Source organism: Schistocerca piceifrons, chromosome 2 (genome assembly GCF_021461385.2).
Source record: "Schistocerca piceifrons isolate TAMUIC-IGC-003096 chromosome 2, iqSchPice1.1, whole genome shotgun sequence".
Lineage (NCBI taxonomy): Eukaryota > Metazoa > Arthropoda > Insecta > Orthoptera > Acrididae > Schistocerca > Schistocerca piceifrons.
Window position 1 is genome coordinate 998138995 of NC_060139.1, and position 16780 is coordinate 998155774.

Sequence of the window (16780 nt, forward strand, 5' to 3'; positions counted from 1 at the left end):
CGGAGGCGACGGTAGCTGCGGCTGTCTGACGGGGGACACTCGGGGGTCGAGTTTAGCCGCTGAGCAATCTGCAGTACCCTTTGTAACTACGCCGATCTGTTCCGGTTGCATCGTAACTGTTGTATACCTTTTATACCACGATTCTCCCAATTATTGATAAGTACTCTCTTATTCTTCTTGTTGCGGCTGGTGGCAGGGTCCGCAGAGTGGGTGCACTGTCTCCACTTTCTTCAAACGTGGGCCATGTGTGGATGAAGATTTACAGCCTTCAGGTCCTGCAGAGCGTCGGTCCATCGCTCAATTGGTCGTCCCTGGTGTCTCTTCCCCATAACTACCACTGTGGTTGTTGTCCTTGCTAGTGTCGTCCTCTGTCCAAACCATTGCAGATGGCTTTCTCGCATTTTCTCCTGCATCAGTGCGACCCCGAGACATTCCCTCATTTAGTCGTTCGAAACGTGATCCAGTAGAGCAATATCACCAGCCCGTGTCTTTATCTCCATGACCCCCAATTGTCATTCTGTTTTTGTAACTGCTAACACTCGGTGACGTAGACGGATGACAGTGCAGTAGATCTTTCAGTTTAGATGATCCTTAATCCGACGACTGCATGTGAAGCGTGTTGACGTCCGCCACCACATACAGGCTGCCTGCGTATTTACGTTGACCTCCTCTATAGGTTGGGCATCGCTAGACATTGTAGAGCCGAGATACTTAAATTCTGCGAAAGGCAAAGTTCCCGAGTTCGAGTCTCCATCCGGCACACAGTTTTAATCTGCCAGGAAGTTTCAATGTGCAGTCTGTTGTGAAAGGGGGCTGTCCTATTTACTACAACAATTTTCAGGAAGGTTTGGCCATACATGTGAGCGAAGTGGCGAATTTGATACATGTATACAACCTGTGTAATATCTAAGTAACCATATCCTTTATAAGACTGTGTTTGAGACCAGAGATGTTGGTCACAGAGGTTAATTTTGCTTTGTCAGAGAAAGTCAGAGAGTAGCAGAAGCAGAGCGTGTTGGACAGTCTGGCAATGTATTTGGTTTAAGAGGATGGAAGCTGGACTGTCGTGTAGTGAAGGCTGCGTTATTTAAAAAGGATTTTGTAATAATATGTTACGAGGAAAGATATTGAGCAAATGACATTTTATCAACGGAAGAATAATAGAAGCCTAGTTTTAGGATAATCCTGTTATTTTATACATGTAACTGTGTAAGTTTTCATTATTAGAACACTGTGTGAAGTTTGCTGCAGAAATTTTGTAAGAAGTATATGGTCTTGTCTTATTGTTGAAACAAGTGTTAAGGGTGGCAAATGTACACAGGAGATTTATTAAGAAATATTTCGCTAACTTTTCTAGGTGTGTTAACTTTATAAAAGGTGTATTGCTGTTCTTACTTAATGAAAAACAGTTAAACTAGTAGTCTTTCTTCTCATTCGTCAGTCGTTAAGATTAGTTTCCCGTTTTCATTTACTTTCACGACTCTGATTGCACGCTCGCATTGCACTTCGCGAGTTGTATATTGGGAAGCATTTATAAAAATTGATAAGTACCGTCTTACATTGCACATCGCAAGGACGGCAAATGAAATCTGATTTTTGACGGTCACATCATTGTATCTACTGGCAACAAATTTCAGAAGAGACGAGCATTCCATGGGCACAGATAAGCCAACAAGTTTAATTACCATCAAAGTTCGTGTCCACCGTAAGGCACAGTGATTGGCAGAGTGTATCTGTGACAGTAACACCAGTATCAGTTACGAGACTTAATAACAGTCAAAGAGTTCAATAAAGTGCTATCTGGTGAATTTTCAAGCAGTTTGATCAGAAAGTCAAATCCGTTAACTTTTATATTCATTTGATGTGTTATTACAGTAACAGTTTTGGTACAATGATTGTTGGCAAGACGGAAGATAAGGACTAGCAATATTCAGGGCCAACATTTTCAACTGAATCATTTTGTTTTTCAGTCAGATAGCGTATATAAATATAATTGAAAACGAATTGCTTTCTCGCACACGAATTGTTTGGATTTCGCATAGTGTAGCGTGAGCCCGACATATTTCCGTTCGAAATTAAATTTTCCCGTAGTTACATTGCCTGCACTTAATTTTTACGTATTTCGATACCAAAATTAAGTCTTACCCTTTTCTCAGATACCAACTTGATACTTACGAACAGTAGTTTAAATAAATAAGAAACTTTCAGTACTTCTTTTCACGATATTTCTCATCCAGTAGCCGTACAGCATGGATTGCAGCAGTTGTGCCACAAATTTTCACAAATCCGACTTGGTTCTTGTGATTTGAGCTATCTCTCGGATTCTTTTATCGAGAATGCGTTCAATGAAGTTCATCGGGTGGTTCAGTAATCTAGTCGGGCGGTAATTAGAACAATGAGCAGGCTTTCATTTCTTTTTGAAGACTGGTACAATGACGCTCCGCTGTAATTTCGTTGGAATTCTACAGTATCAAATAATTAAAATAATCACACCAAATGGAAATTTTGTCTAAGTCATCTTGTATCTTCCTACGTCACTCAACTTCGACACTTCACCATACACAATGACATCATCTGCAGACAACCGCATCCTGTACGCCAAATGATTTATGTATATAGAGAATAATAGCGTTCCTGTCGCACTTCCCAGAGGCACTCCTGACGAAATCCTTGTCTCTGATGATCACTCGTCATCGAGGACAACATACTGGGTCCTATTGTTTAAGGAGTCTTCGAGTCACTCACATATCTGTGAGCTTATTCCATATGATCGTACTTTAGTTACCAGCCTGCAGTCCGGCACGTTATCAAATGCTTTCGGGAAATCTAGAAGTGTGGAATCTAACTGTTGCCCTTAATCTATAGTACTGTCGGCGCCCACTTCAAACATCGTAGCGCCTACTGCATCGGCATCCCACTTCACATCCAATCAACATGGGATGCCAGCTTCACAGGGCGTATGTTCACCAGGACAACCTACGTCGTCTGTGTTGTCAACACAACACAATACCAGGTTTCCACCAACGGTCGCAAGGAACCGCTACGCGTTCGCGGAACCTGCAGAACAGCTTCACCAGAGATCGCAGCTAGCCCAGGAACTACTTTGATACGCCAGGCACGTGATAGGAAATAGTTCCGGCAGATATATCCGCCAAATAGGCTTTATAGGGCGGCACACTGCCGTCAAAGAGCAATTCGACGCACCGCTTGGAGGTATACGGAGCTGCCACGCCGGCTAGCCGCGGCCAGACGCCTCTTCTAGCTGGCCGATCTCTTGCAGATGGACTGTGTGTAGTCGACGAACGTCTCGACATTGTAGAATTGTTTGGTTGTGATCTTTCGCCGTGAAGAGTCGGGTCTTTTCTATTGTTATTTGTTATTTTGTATTTGTGACGATCCGCAGTCGGGATCGAGTCTGTTGTTGTTTTGGAGATTGTATTATTGTCTCGTTTTGGTGAGTCCAATAAATTGTTTTCGAACTTGTGTTTTATGCATTTCTATTCTGCTAGCGCAGATACTTCACATAGATCTCAGTATATCATGTGAGAAAAGGGCCAAGCTGTGTTCCGCACGAGCGATGGTTTCTAAAACCATGCTGATTCGTCGACATAAGCTTCTTAACTTCAAGAAAGCTTATTATATTGAAATGAGAATATGTTCAAGGATTTCGCAGAAAACCGAAGTTAGGGATATTTGTAATTTTGGTGGTTCGTCCTTTTACCCTTCTCTTACATACTGGAGCAACCTGCGCTTTTTTCCAGTCGCTGGGACTTTGTGCTGGACGAGAGATTCACGGTAAATATGTAAGAGACCGATGAGTTAGAGTACTCTTTGTAAAATCGAACTGAGATTCCATCCGGACCAGGTGATTTACTTGCTTTCCAATCTTTCATTAGTTTCCCAACGCGTTATGCTTATAATATGTAGTTCATACGGGAGTCAGTCCGAGGGTCAAATGACGGTATATTTGTACGATTCTCCTGTGTGAACGCTTTCTTGAACGATAAATTTAAAACTTCAGTTTTCGGTTTGGTATTTTCCACTGCCACAACAGACTGGTCAACAAGGGAGCGAATGGAAACCTTAGACCCGCTTAGCGATTTTATGTAAGACCAGAATTTTCTGGGATTTTCTGCCAGATATTTTGCTGCGGTGTGACGGTGGTAGTTGTGGTATGCCTCGCGAATAGATCTTTTCACCGACCCTGGAATCTCTACTGAACGTGCGTTCCCTCTTGAACCGAGAGTGTAACAGCCCCTACTTCCTCAGCATCTTAAGAAGTCCGTTACTAAACCATAGTGAACATTTTCGATCCTTTATCTTACGAGGCTAACTCTCCAGACCACGGTATACAATCTACTTAAACTTTGCCCATAATTCCTCTGCATCCGTCTTAGTGGAACTAATTGATGCCAATTCACTATCTAAGTGAGATGTTAACAACTGCGTATCCGTCCTATATAGCAGAAAACTCTCCTAGGTGATTTACTAACTTTCGTAATCCTAGTTGCTATAATGATATCATGATCACTAATCCTCGTTTCTATATCGACATTGCCGATAAGGTCCGGGTTATTTATAGCTACATGGTATAAGATATGTCCATTGAATGTGGGATACCGAGCTAGATGCCAAGACAGTTTTCAGAGAATGTGTTCAAAAGTATTTACCATGACTGTCTGTCTGTACATCCCGCAATTAATAGCTATGAGCGGCCTAAAGGAAGTCCACAAACAGAGGTCAGAAACGAGCTCCATACACTCGATTTAAGCTCTTCAGCGAGTCTCCAAATTGCTATCTCCGTGTGACCGTTGACTCGACTTGTCAAGTTCCTCCACAGCCCACTCGTCACCTGAGTCTGTCGTTGGGTACAAGTCAATTCAAATCTCTCTGAGAGGGGAGCGGGCACACGAGCTCGAAAGTATACCCGCGGACTCGCGGCATTCCCGCTACATAAGCAACCGTTTTGAAAGAAATTTCCTCCTTTAAACTGCAAATTACTTTTCAGGTATTTTATAGCTGTTCTCAAGTGCAGCGAGAAATGTCACCAAAATGTTCGACCTGCCCGGGGTCCACGAGAAAGACAGGCCGTGGCGCATACGTCATACTAAACGTCTTACGAGTTCAGGTAGCAGTCTACGGTGGGGATCGATTGACTATTTTAGACGAGTTTAATAATTCCGGACGGCGTGTTTAAATGCATGCAAGTTGTCGATAGCACCGATCAAATTAAGACCTTTACCGGGTACCTTTTCAATTAAATATTGATTTTCCGTGGGGCCTGCACGGAGCAGAGCGTTCGTGAAACGCGGTGGACAAGCCGACTAGTGTGACGTCACAAGTTCGTTAAAGGACCCGTATATCGCGTTGGGCCCGGGCCCTTCTGAATGATGTAAGCGTCCACTGGGCATGACGATTATTACGTATAAATACAATGATTCGTCGGTTAGCAGCGGATATTGTTCTCTTTATACACACATTTATAAACATAAAACTATTTTGAAGACTGCTGCAAATTTATTTTAATATTTAATAGCTATTTAGAGAATGCCTAAGAGTTACGTCGACATAATTATATACGCTTTCGAGGCGCTTCCAGTCTATAACGAAAGTATCAGAAAATATAAAAATCACAGAATTGTATGATAAGATACACATTCTTAGCCCATAAACGCAGAAATGCCCATGGACACAAAATAATCGTTTTTTCTCTCACGGGTATATGACAATGACATTGCTCTGTGTTCAGTTCACATTTAACGCAGCCCATACAGTATGCTTCCCCACGGTGGAGGTGGAATAAGGAAGAATACAACCGTTTCGTTTGCATTGGATCGTTTTCACGAGTATGAAGCCCCACAGTTCTCAAACTCTTCATACTCGCGGAACTACAGTGGGAACGAAGGCAGAGCATTAGCACAGCGGCGCCTTGATTCCTGAAGGATGCAGCCCGTAACATTAGACTCATACTGGCTCCGTTTATGATCTCTGTTCACAAGTGGCCTTTTATACGAGGGTTGCAGCTTTAATAGTGGCAACTATTTATTGACAGCTCGTAAAAAATAGATAATCGTTTCAAAGTTTTACTGACCTTCAGAGTAGTCACCAGCATTGTGTATAACCCGTTGCCAGCGATGTGGAAGTTGTAAGATACTCTTAGCAGTGCTAGTTGTGTTGACAGTTCGAGCGGCGCGGGCTATTGCCCGACGAATTTGTAGCAATTCTGAAGCGAATGCCGTGAAGTGTTTCCTTCAGTATAGAAATCGAGTTGAACTCACGAAGGCGTAAGTCAGGGGAGTGCAGTAGGTGGTATAGCACTTAGTAACCCCATCACTCAAACAAATCAGTAACAGCTTGAACATTTTCCTCCAAAATGATGGTCAGGTTCTGCAGAAAGTGTCTTCACTTCTGTCTCTATGCTGTTCATTTTTGGAACACAACCTACGATCAGCCTAGAGACAGCAGTGATGACACTTTCTGCAGGACCTGACCATCATTTTGCAGGACACTTCACTGCCACGTTTTACATGAATGGTGGCAACATAATTGTCTGATACCTGATCTACATAGTCTACAATGCTCCAAAGTGACCAGTGTACTCTCTTTAGGGGATGAGAAACATTTTGTTCATTGAGATTAACATTCCTGATGTGCGAACCTACAGATTTTTCTAAAATATCCTTTAGTGTCTTCTATAGCCTCTTCATTGGTCCCAAACAGTTTTATAGAAAATAGGTCTTTATATGTGGGAACAAAACAGCCCTTGGAGGCCCCCAAAGCCGATGTGGTTTCTCCAGCATATCGTCCTTCATAACGTTCCATTCCTCGACGTCTTTTCCTTCTGAAATACACTATTTTTCTAACACTACATGCCTCACCTCACCTACCAAATGTTACCGCCTCATCAGTTGGTGTATTACATTTTATAAGAAGTGAAGAACCCTCCTGGCCCCCTGGAAAACTCTAACCGTCACGTTTTCGGATTGTTGAAAGACCTTATAACTTACACCTTTCTCTTTTCCTGGTGAGTGGCTTCTACAGTGGAGCCTTGAAGCCCTCGTATTAAGCATAGAATAAGTTACACTCGCAAAATAGATTTTACTCTCTTAAACCTGTCCAAGCTTTGGCGAAACGATATTTAGACATTTGACTTGGAAACATTACTATCTTGCAGAAACCTTTTCGTAATCAATTCTTCACGTGAAACGTACTAAAAAAATTTCTTCGTAAATTCCTACCGAATCACTTATTTCAGATATCATTAACCACCGATTGCCTAATATCAGATTGTGTGATTGTCGATGCTGTCATCCGTAGTGACAGTTTCTGCACGTGGGCAATCTTCAATGATACTATATCGAAATATCAGCACAGTCGCTCGTTTCTCAAACGAATGAACGGACTCCTTCCGAACTTGAATCCGGAAACTTGCTCTCTGCGGGTAATAGCTCGTACCAACAGACCTGTTCGGTCATGACTCACTGTAGCATCATTAGTGCTGCATTTCCCACTTAGTTTACAATCTTCACTAAGTCTGAGTATATTTGCGGTGATAGTAAATGTTTTACAACACGTAAACATAGTGCATCAAATGGTTCAAATGGCTCTGAGCACTATGCGACTTAACTTCTGAGGTCATCAGTCGCCTAGAACTTAGAACTAATTAAACCTAACTAACCTAAGGACATCACACACATCCATGTCCGAAGCAGGAGTCGAACCTGCGACCGTAGCGGTCGCTCGGTTCCAGACTGTAGCGCCTAGAACCGCATGGCCTACAGTGCATCCACTTCCTCCAAGAGCTCAGTAAAAAGAAACCTACTCAGAGGCAACTATTCTGCAGATAATGTTGACATTTTGCTCACGTTACACCACTACATGTAGCAAACTAATTAAAAATTATAGTACATATTAACTCCAATCTGTCCCAGGTCGAGAAAATTTCACCATGCTCTCATAAAAGATTGATTTTTATGTGAGAAACTCAACATAAAAGTGGGTCTTTTTCCTGAGTTTCAAATAGACACGATTTTACGGGTAGCCCATTCTTCTTTCCATAAAAATAAAAATTTTGTATTGTAGTTCTGATCCCATCTTTTCTCAGAACTGCTTAAAATTATAATACATCAACAGTGCTTCGGTAGGCATCAATAGCAAACGCTACAAACTCTATTTTGTTTACCACCATTTGTTAAGGAACTGCAGTTTGGATGCATCGAAGAGTGAAGTCTTATTTCGTTTTTTACCTGATGGTACTTAAGGCAGGGAACCATTCCCATCTAACAGCCCTCGAAAATACAGCGACTTATATCGTTACACAGCTAGCATTAACGGAAGCATCGAACTTGCTAATTAGGTTGCCCACTGCAAGCTTGTACGTGACACGTATATTTGTAAACTTGTTAATAGTGAATAAATGCTGAAGATTTGTTGATAGTGACAATTTGTAACAGAAAACATTACGTTATTTAGTGCTATTGATGGAGAGGCGACTGTGGCTCCCTCGTGCACATGTACACCACTATGATGAAAACCACTGGGGAGAAAAATAAATTATTCTTCGCTTCTATATGCACTTAACAAATAACATTATCATTTTAGTGCTATACTCCAAAATTTACGCAAGTACTATGCTATGTCTAACAACGGTAAAGTAATTTACAGAGACAGTGATACATACCGGAATTCACTATCTCCCTTCGCTGAATGCAAGACAAATATCAGCTAATAAGTTCCGAATCCGAGTGTTAAATTTACAACAACTGTCGCTCTCCTCTTTTGACTCGCTGTATGAAGCACATTCATATTCTCAGCTCCCCAAATTTTTCCCCCTTCTTCACAGTTATTTCGTTATTTATTCACGTAATATCTACCAGAACTTCGCATCCGCTATCTTCTTTTACGTTCTATGCTATGATGCAGGGAACTCGTATTACGGAACGCTAGGGATAATAACACGAAACTTATAACCAATTGATTAAAGCGAAATTTCTGAGGAGCTCTAAAGAGGCTTAACGAATGTGGAAAAAGCCTTGAAGTGAAAGGTAGGAAAATACGCCATGATGTCGTTACTATATCGCTGGCAGTCTGAAGAAAACACTGTCCTGTTAGTTACCCAAACTATGCCAAAACAGAATCTGAATGTTCCTCGAAACTATTATCCGATTTCAGTTCTGCACTCTCTTGGGAAAATTGTGGAGCGCTCTAACCCATACCACACAAATCTCAGGACATCGTTATCACTCTTACGACCTTGAGGCTGCGACTAGACCGAACTGCCACGTGCCAATGCCTGCGAGTGCAAAGCATGGAGGACGTAGCACAGAACGAATGCTTACCCACCTACAGTGAATTGTAAAGTCTAGCGCGAAATATTAATGTTTAAACTATTTTAGTTAGGCATTCCAAGCCAATAATTAGTCTGCGACAGCGAAATGCTGTTAGAAACGAAGATACGGTGGTGCTTCAACAACTCTTGCAGCAAGGCGCATTATTGTATGTGCAACGTACGAGAAGTAACTCAAAAGTGGCGACTGGTAGCGACAAAAGTACATTTCGACAATTCATCGAATTGCTCCGTATACACATAAACACCGTAACATGACGGTCACATATCGCTTCCCGAGTTTTCTTTCAGCCCCGTTACGGTTGATCGTTTACTGTTTGAGCTTGGTACTTTTGGTGGTAGAGGAAAGTTATTCGATTTATCATAGGAAGGGAGTCAGTATGGACTGCTCGGCAGTGTACCATTAGGTCGGCAGAAGGCCTCCACTGAGTCTCAAAACAGTGAACGGCAGCCTCCTGCGAGGCGTCCGCATTTACGGAAAGGCGCTGTTTGCCTAAATTTTACTGCGGTCATTTCCAGGCGATTAATGAAAGTCCGTTGCTTTCCTTCCAATTTACAGACTGTCCAATCCACAGTATCGCTTCCACCACCAGACGTGGCGCGAACCATGCCTGGTAGAATTTTGCACAGAGCATAATATAATCATTGATAACACTTGGCTTAAGAACCGTGGAAGAACGTTGTATACGAGGAGTTTTTGGCACTATTAAGAAGCTAATCAATCGTAATATGCAGTATTATATGGCTTGAGCGCATAGTTTCTGTTGCGTTCCTTTGTTTTTACGTGGCTAAAGGCACACTCTCGTTCGTCACTTTGGCATCAGCATTCGGTCCCTGCTCCGAGTGGAGTTTGGGATTAATCACCATTGCGTGCAGGGGGCAATCATTAGAATCAGATACGAGAAATGCAGACGTCATAACGGGTCGATGGTGCATGCACGCCTTTAACAGCAGGATTAATTTGTGCACAAGCTACTGAGCTGTAATTCGTCCTCTTCCAGGTCTTTTATTGTGCTATTATTCATGTTCAATTGCGTCATGAGATCCATGACAAAAGATTTGCGTACATTTTCTGTTTAATTTCCGCTTGCTCTTGATCCAAGCAAATTATTGTTTTGTTTCGTTGGTGATAGCCCCGCATGAATTGCTTCGCTTTATGATGACAGATCAGTTTTCCATTGCGAAGTCCTCATGAGGAACTAACGAGCTAATTTTCATGAGAGTCCTTTTGCCGAGAAAAACAGGGAAAGAAACACTTAACTTTCAACAAAAAAAGAAAGTCATCCTTCCGTGAACCATGGATGTTGCAGTTGGTGGGGTACGCTTCCTTGCCTCAGCAGTACAGATAGATGTACCGCAGGTGCAACCACAGCGGAAGGGTGTCTATTGGGAGAAAAGACAAACACTTGGTTTCTGAAGAGGGCAGAAGGATCTCCAGTAGCTGCAGGAGGAACTGTTTGAATGACTGACTGCCGGCCGTTGTTGCCGAGCGGTTCTAGGCGCTACAGTCTGGAACCGCGCGACCGCTACGGTCGCAGGTTCGAATCCTGCCTCGGGCATGGATGTGTGTGATGTCCTTAGTTAGGTTTAAGTAGTTCTAGGTTCTAGGGGACTGATGTCCCATAATGCTCAGAGCCATCTTTTTGAATGACTGACTGACGTGGCCGTGTAACATCAACCAAAACAGTCTTGATGTGCTGGTGCTGCAAACGGCTGAAAGTAAGCAAAAACTACAGTCGTAATTCTTCTCGAGGGCATGCACCTCTACTACATGGTTAAATGTTGATAGCGTCCTCTAGGGTAAAATATTCCCAAAGTAACGTAGTCTACCATTCGGATCTCCAGCCAGGTCTACTCAGGAGAACATGAAATGTATTCGCCGTTGCGAATATGGACAACCACCAGTTGTATAATCGAATGACGCAAATGAAAATTTTGTGGTGGGAAAGGACACGAACCAGGAATTCCACCTTATCCGAGCAAGACTCGCGGCCCGACCCAAGCATACACATGTCGTCGACCATACGTCTACAACCTGTACTCGTATACCCATTACGTATATTTCCGTACACATTTTATTTGAAAGTCACTTGCCCAGTGTTGGCAGATAAATAAGATATTGCACTGCCTGTGTTATTGCGAAGGAACATTGCATCGTAATTTCGAATAACAAAAAAATGGTGCAAATAGCTCTGAGCACTATGGGACTTAACTGCTGTGGTCATCAGTCCCCTGTAACTTAGAACTACTTAAACCTAACTAACCTAAGGACATCACACACATCCATGCCCGAGGCAGAATTCGAACCTGCGACCGTAGCGGTCACACGGTTCTTCGAATAACACGGGTAGTGGAATACCGTATTTATCCGCCAACATCGGGCAAGCCACTTTCGAGTAAAAGTCTCCCCTGTGCGGGAATAAACATAATGGATGTACCTGCGCAGGTTACAGACACATGGTTGACGACATATGAAAGTTTTGCTTTGGCAGTGAGTCGTGCTCGGATAGTCAAATAGTAAGGCGGCCACTCGCGATAAGCGGGAGATCCGCGTTCGTGTCCCGATCCGACACAAATTCATACTGTCGCAATTCCATTATATAGCTTATGGTTGTCCATATTGGCATCTGCGAATACATTTCTTGTAGTTTTACTCCAGGTCGAATCCTGCCCACTTTCAAGAAGTTCCTGTCTGAGAATCGTAGTTGTGTTGCCCTCTCACCGTGACACAGTTTTTGTCAACCGTCGGGGAGCGAAGACACTTCCGTCTCCTGTGAACTACGTCTACGCGCCAGCGCTATAAGGACTCTGGAACACTCGCACCTCCCTCCAATATTTCAACACAGGCTTAATCAGTCTTACATCAAACAATTAAACACTATATGCGGAGATAGGAAATCATGGGAACAACTGAAATAGCCCATCACTTCACTGCAATTTGCATTTATTGTAACACTTTATAACAGACCAAGAAAATGTCGCGTGTTACATTTGACAGATAATAGCACTAGACCAATAATAAACAACTGATCCAGTTTTCTGCATTTTAGTTAAAGTTCAACAGGTGAACACAGTTTTAAGTTCTCCCTTAAATATAAATATGCGCGTAGGTGCGTTAAAGAACTGGTTACGATATAGGCACATAACATCGAGAGAGGGACACTCCTTTTAAAGGGTAATAATTGGCAAGTTTACGTACTGACTAGAACATTAAAGTGAATAATTTTGTGCTACTGTGTACATTATAACAATCTTTAAACACCGTCCACAACACCTTACGGCGACAATTAACCTCCAATAAGTTACTTTCTTTACAATGTGACATTAAGTATAGCTCAATAGTAATAAAAAGCATTTAGATTCCACCGAAATATATAAATACATATATGTGCATAAGCACGATTAAAAACTGGTAGATCCCGGCGGAGGTTCGAGTCCTCCTTCGGGCATGGGTGTGTGTGCTTGTCCTTAGGATAATTTAGGTTAAACAGTGTGTAAGCTTAGGGACTGATGACCTTAGCAGTTAAGTCTCATAAGATTTCACACACATTTGAACACTTGAAAAACTGGTGTCAAACTATAAATTGGAAACGCACACATCTATACTCGAAGGAGCCGCACTCCCTCTAAACACCCCAAAAATGGCAAATTAATGGCTATCTAGAGCATCATGCTTATGGATTGATTACAGTAAAGGAATAAATAACACATACACGGCTTCTGACGGCCGCTAAACTGTGTTGGGCAATTGAGCAGTGATTAATTTAAGCTAACCACAACATACGCTAACCAGGTTAGCGGCGTATTTAAAGACAATCGTCCTGGTTAGAAGGTAATGGAACCATTACTAATTTACAACTAACTATAGTATTGAAATCAACTGATGACAGGTTGACCATTACCAATGTGGCGTACGGCGGACAGTCAAATAGACTGAACACTCAGCTGAAACCCAAGAGTAATGGTGAGCAGCGAAACGCCCAGCCCAAAGCATGTTCAGCGCAAGTACCTAGTTTGAGAACAAAACAACCATGAAACAACAGGATAATATTTCAGCTTGGAGTACAAAGGCCAGAGCCCGAATGTAGCCTTAACCCAAGGCAGGACTAAAGGACACTAGTTTCTCTCTCAACTAAAGTTTCCAAAACAATAGAAACTAGCAGAATTCCCTTTCACGGCAGAAGTGCCAACACTTCCGTTCATACCCCAGAGTCAACTAGCGCAACATAAATCATTGACACATTTCAGATAATATTTTAAAACAACATACTTAAATACCTTTTTATTACCACAAGCCTTAATTAGTTAACAGGTTAGGCTCTGTTATTGATGCTACGCAAATGAGGCAGCAAGTTAACATCTACAATTCTACTTCGCGATTTAACACCCATCGTGTCGAGGAAAGAAAGAATCCAGCTAATTAATCGAAAGTCACTACTTGGATTCAGTATCTGACGATGCGCTCAAAATCACCAGACAAAGGTGAGGACCAAGTTTATACTCGCAAGCAGCACACGCAGAACACGACCATAAGGTGAACATTAAATAAACTGCTCCTTGTTCAATCATTCACACTCCGACTAAACAAACAATCTTCGCCGAATTACTGCAGACGCCGGAATCCCCAGTTGCTTGCAAATGACGCAAATAATGGTCAAACGCCTTTAATTCCGATGACATCCGTAGGATAAGAGTTTCAATGGACAACCAGGCCTCATCAGCGACCAAGACAGTAACATTAGCTGCTATCACGGCTTTAACGATGCATCACACCTGACACCACTCACGCCAAACCATCAACAAAACGGCGTGGCCCCCTGTACACTCCCAGACGTCCGCAATCAGAGTTCCTCCTCTCGACCGACGCTCTCCCGGCAGGCAGCCGGCCGCAAAAACGCCACAGAGCCCTCTGGCTAGCGTAAGGAAACAGCAGAGGGCGAAGCGGGAATTTAAAAAGGAATGCGCTACAGACGAGGAGGAAAAGCAGAGAACCAACCGTGACATTTCGTCACAGTTCACTGTCAACAAGTGTCTACTAACTTGTTTTTCTAGTGATTGAAGTAATCGTGGCGAATAATCGTGGTGAACTGCAAGTCGAAGCGTGCAGTTTCGTAGCTATAGCCGGGCCTGGCGAACTAAGATAAATGTTGTTATAGTTAATAATTACTTGTGCAGAGTGTTCTAATTAACTGTATTATTACAAACCATCTCATTGTTCAAGAAGTGGGACACAACAGTTGAGGAGGGAGTGAGTCAGGGTTGTAGCCTATCGTCAATGTTATTCAATCTGTACATTAAGCAAGCAGCGAAGAAACAACGTATCTGTCATCGAAGATAAGTTATATTCGATGCTACTATAGGTTGCAGCTCTGTGTATTAAATTTCGCGCATTTTATGCCCCAAATCACGTATTAAATTAATAGTATTCTTCCTACAAAAGTGTATTGGCACAACAAAGAAAATTATGTTATTCGCTGCATTTCGTGGTATTGCAATTTTAATAAGAAGCAGTGTATTTCCGTCCACTGATTCTGACATTGATTTAGGGGGATATCCCCATAATTTGTGAGACAAACGCCAAAACTGGAGTTTCTGTGACTACCTATCTCCGCTACCAGATCATCTGATATTTGGCTGGAAAGAACTTGGCCCTGCAAAGTATGAACCAGTTGTATCATAGGGGAAGAGGGATGTTAAAAAACTGAGGTTTATTCGCTGAGCAAGCATGGTAGACCTTAATTTTACATCCAACGTACTCCAGAAAAATGTAGATACTACTATGAATTAATAAAATTATGGAAAATAAAACAGACGCCCTGAAATGTGTGGATCAAAATGGACTAGATAGCTGCAAACATACAATACATAGTATGTACATGATTCGCATAACGTGTTTCAGTTCGTAAGTCTCCGACAACCCGAGTTGGCGCTTAGTGACCTTTTACGATTGTTGGAATTGTTGCGAGCTGAATAAAAAACGGATATAGCGATGAGACGTAACAAATTATTCTTCCTTTAGTGTGCCATCTTGTCAGTTGTGAGTGATTTGGAATCCCTCACAGAAGAGGAATAAATGTCTCACCTGACATCCATTATGAGATTTGAAATAAATTGATTTGGCGTGTCTAATCTATAATTGAGAACAGTTTACACTCTTGTTATCAGGTTCTGGCATAGCGTGTTAGCAGCTTGTGGGTGGTTACATAATCTACCTTTGGTGACGTGTATTTCCTACGAGTTTAGACAAAGACAACGAATTGCAAAATTTGCCCCCTTACACACAGTGGAGCCTTTTATAAGCCGTAGACCATGACGTTAAAGGATTACTGTAACATAATTACTTAAAGTAAACTATAACATAGAAGACAGTTACACCCACAAAAATATAGTTCATATTTACTGTAAATGTACATTGACTCAGGGACAATTTGCAAATATATTAATGTGAGATGAGAAACCTGATCTGGGAACAAATCAGTTGAAAAGTATTAACGAAAATGTGGTACACCGAAATTATTTTTTCTCTGTTGACAATAGCGTAAGTCCCAATAGACACATTTTAGTAATAAGTTATTTTTCCGCATAACCACCTCAAGAAGCTCCATGCAGAAGAATGCTACAGTAACGGAGTTCCCCATTTTCTATGCCGACGTGTAATTGTCGCACAGCGCTATGTCTTACTTGTTCGAACAAATCATAGGGAACCGCAATTCTTGCCAGGGTTTCCTCTTCAATCTCATGATGAGTTTCGTCTACAAGACTTTTCACATGATTACCCAATGGAAGAAGAGATCTAGGTCAGATAAGGTGAACGAATCGCTTACGGTCGAGACTTAGCCACTTTCCGGTGAACATCTGACGTACACCTCTAAACTGAGCTGGGGCTATATTATGTTTCAACCACATAAGCAAACGGAGGTGAAGTGATGTACGTTATGCAGTCAGAGTAAAGTAATGCACTTCAGCGCAATTAAAGCAGATGCCTCAATAAACTAAGGGAAATAGGAGGCCCGGATGTAGGAAGGGCGGGGGCGGCAAACCGGGGTATCTACCCCAGGCGGCAATTTCACGGGTAGCCAAATTCATATTCTTGAAGAAAAAAACCTTGATTTAAAAAGCAACTAATCTATCGATTATTCATATGATTTTTCAACTCATCCCTGTTGGATGTTTAACATTTCTGAACACATTGTAAGTTGATTTGTAAGTTTATTTCTGAACGAATCGAAAGTTAATTTTTGAATACGTGCATAATGTATGTGATGTCTTTGCCAGGGGAATCCACGTCGCATCAAGAAATGAAAAACTTTCCCGTAGACAAAAGGGGACGGGGCTATACGAGCTGAGCTGAATAAACCCGAACACTTTTTTTTATGTCGTTGACTGATTGTACGAATGATAAGCGTTGTTATAATTAATAGCGAAATCCATAGA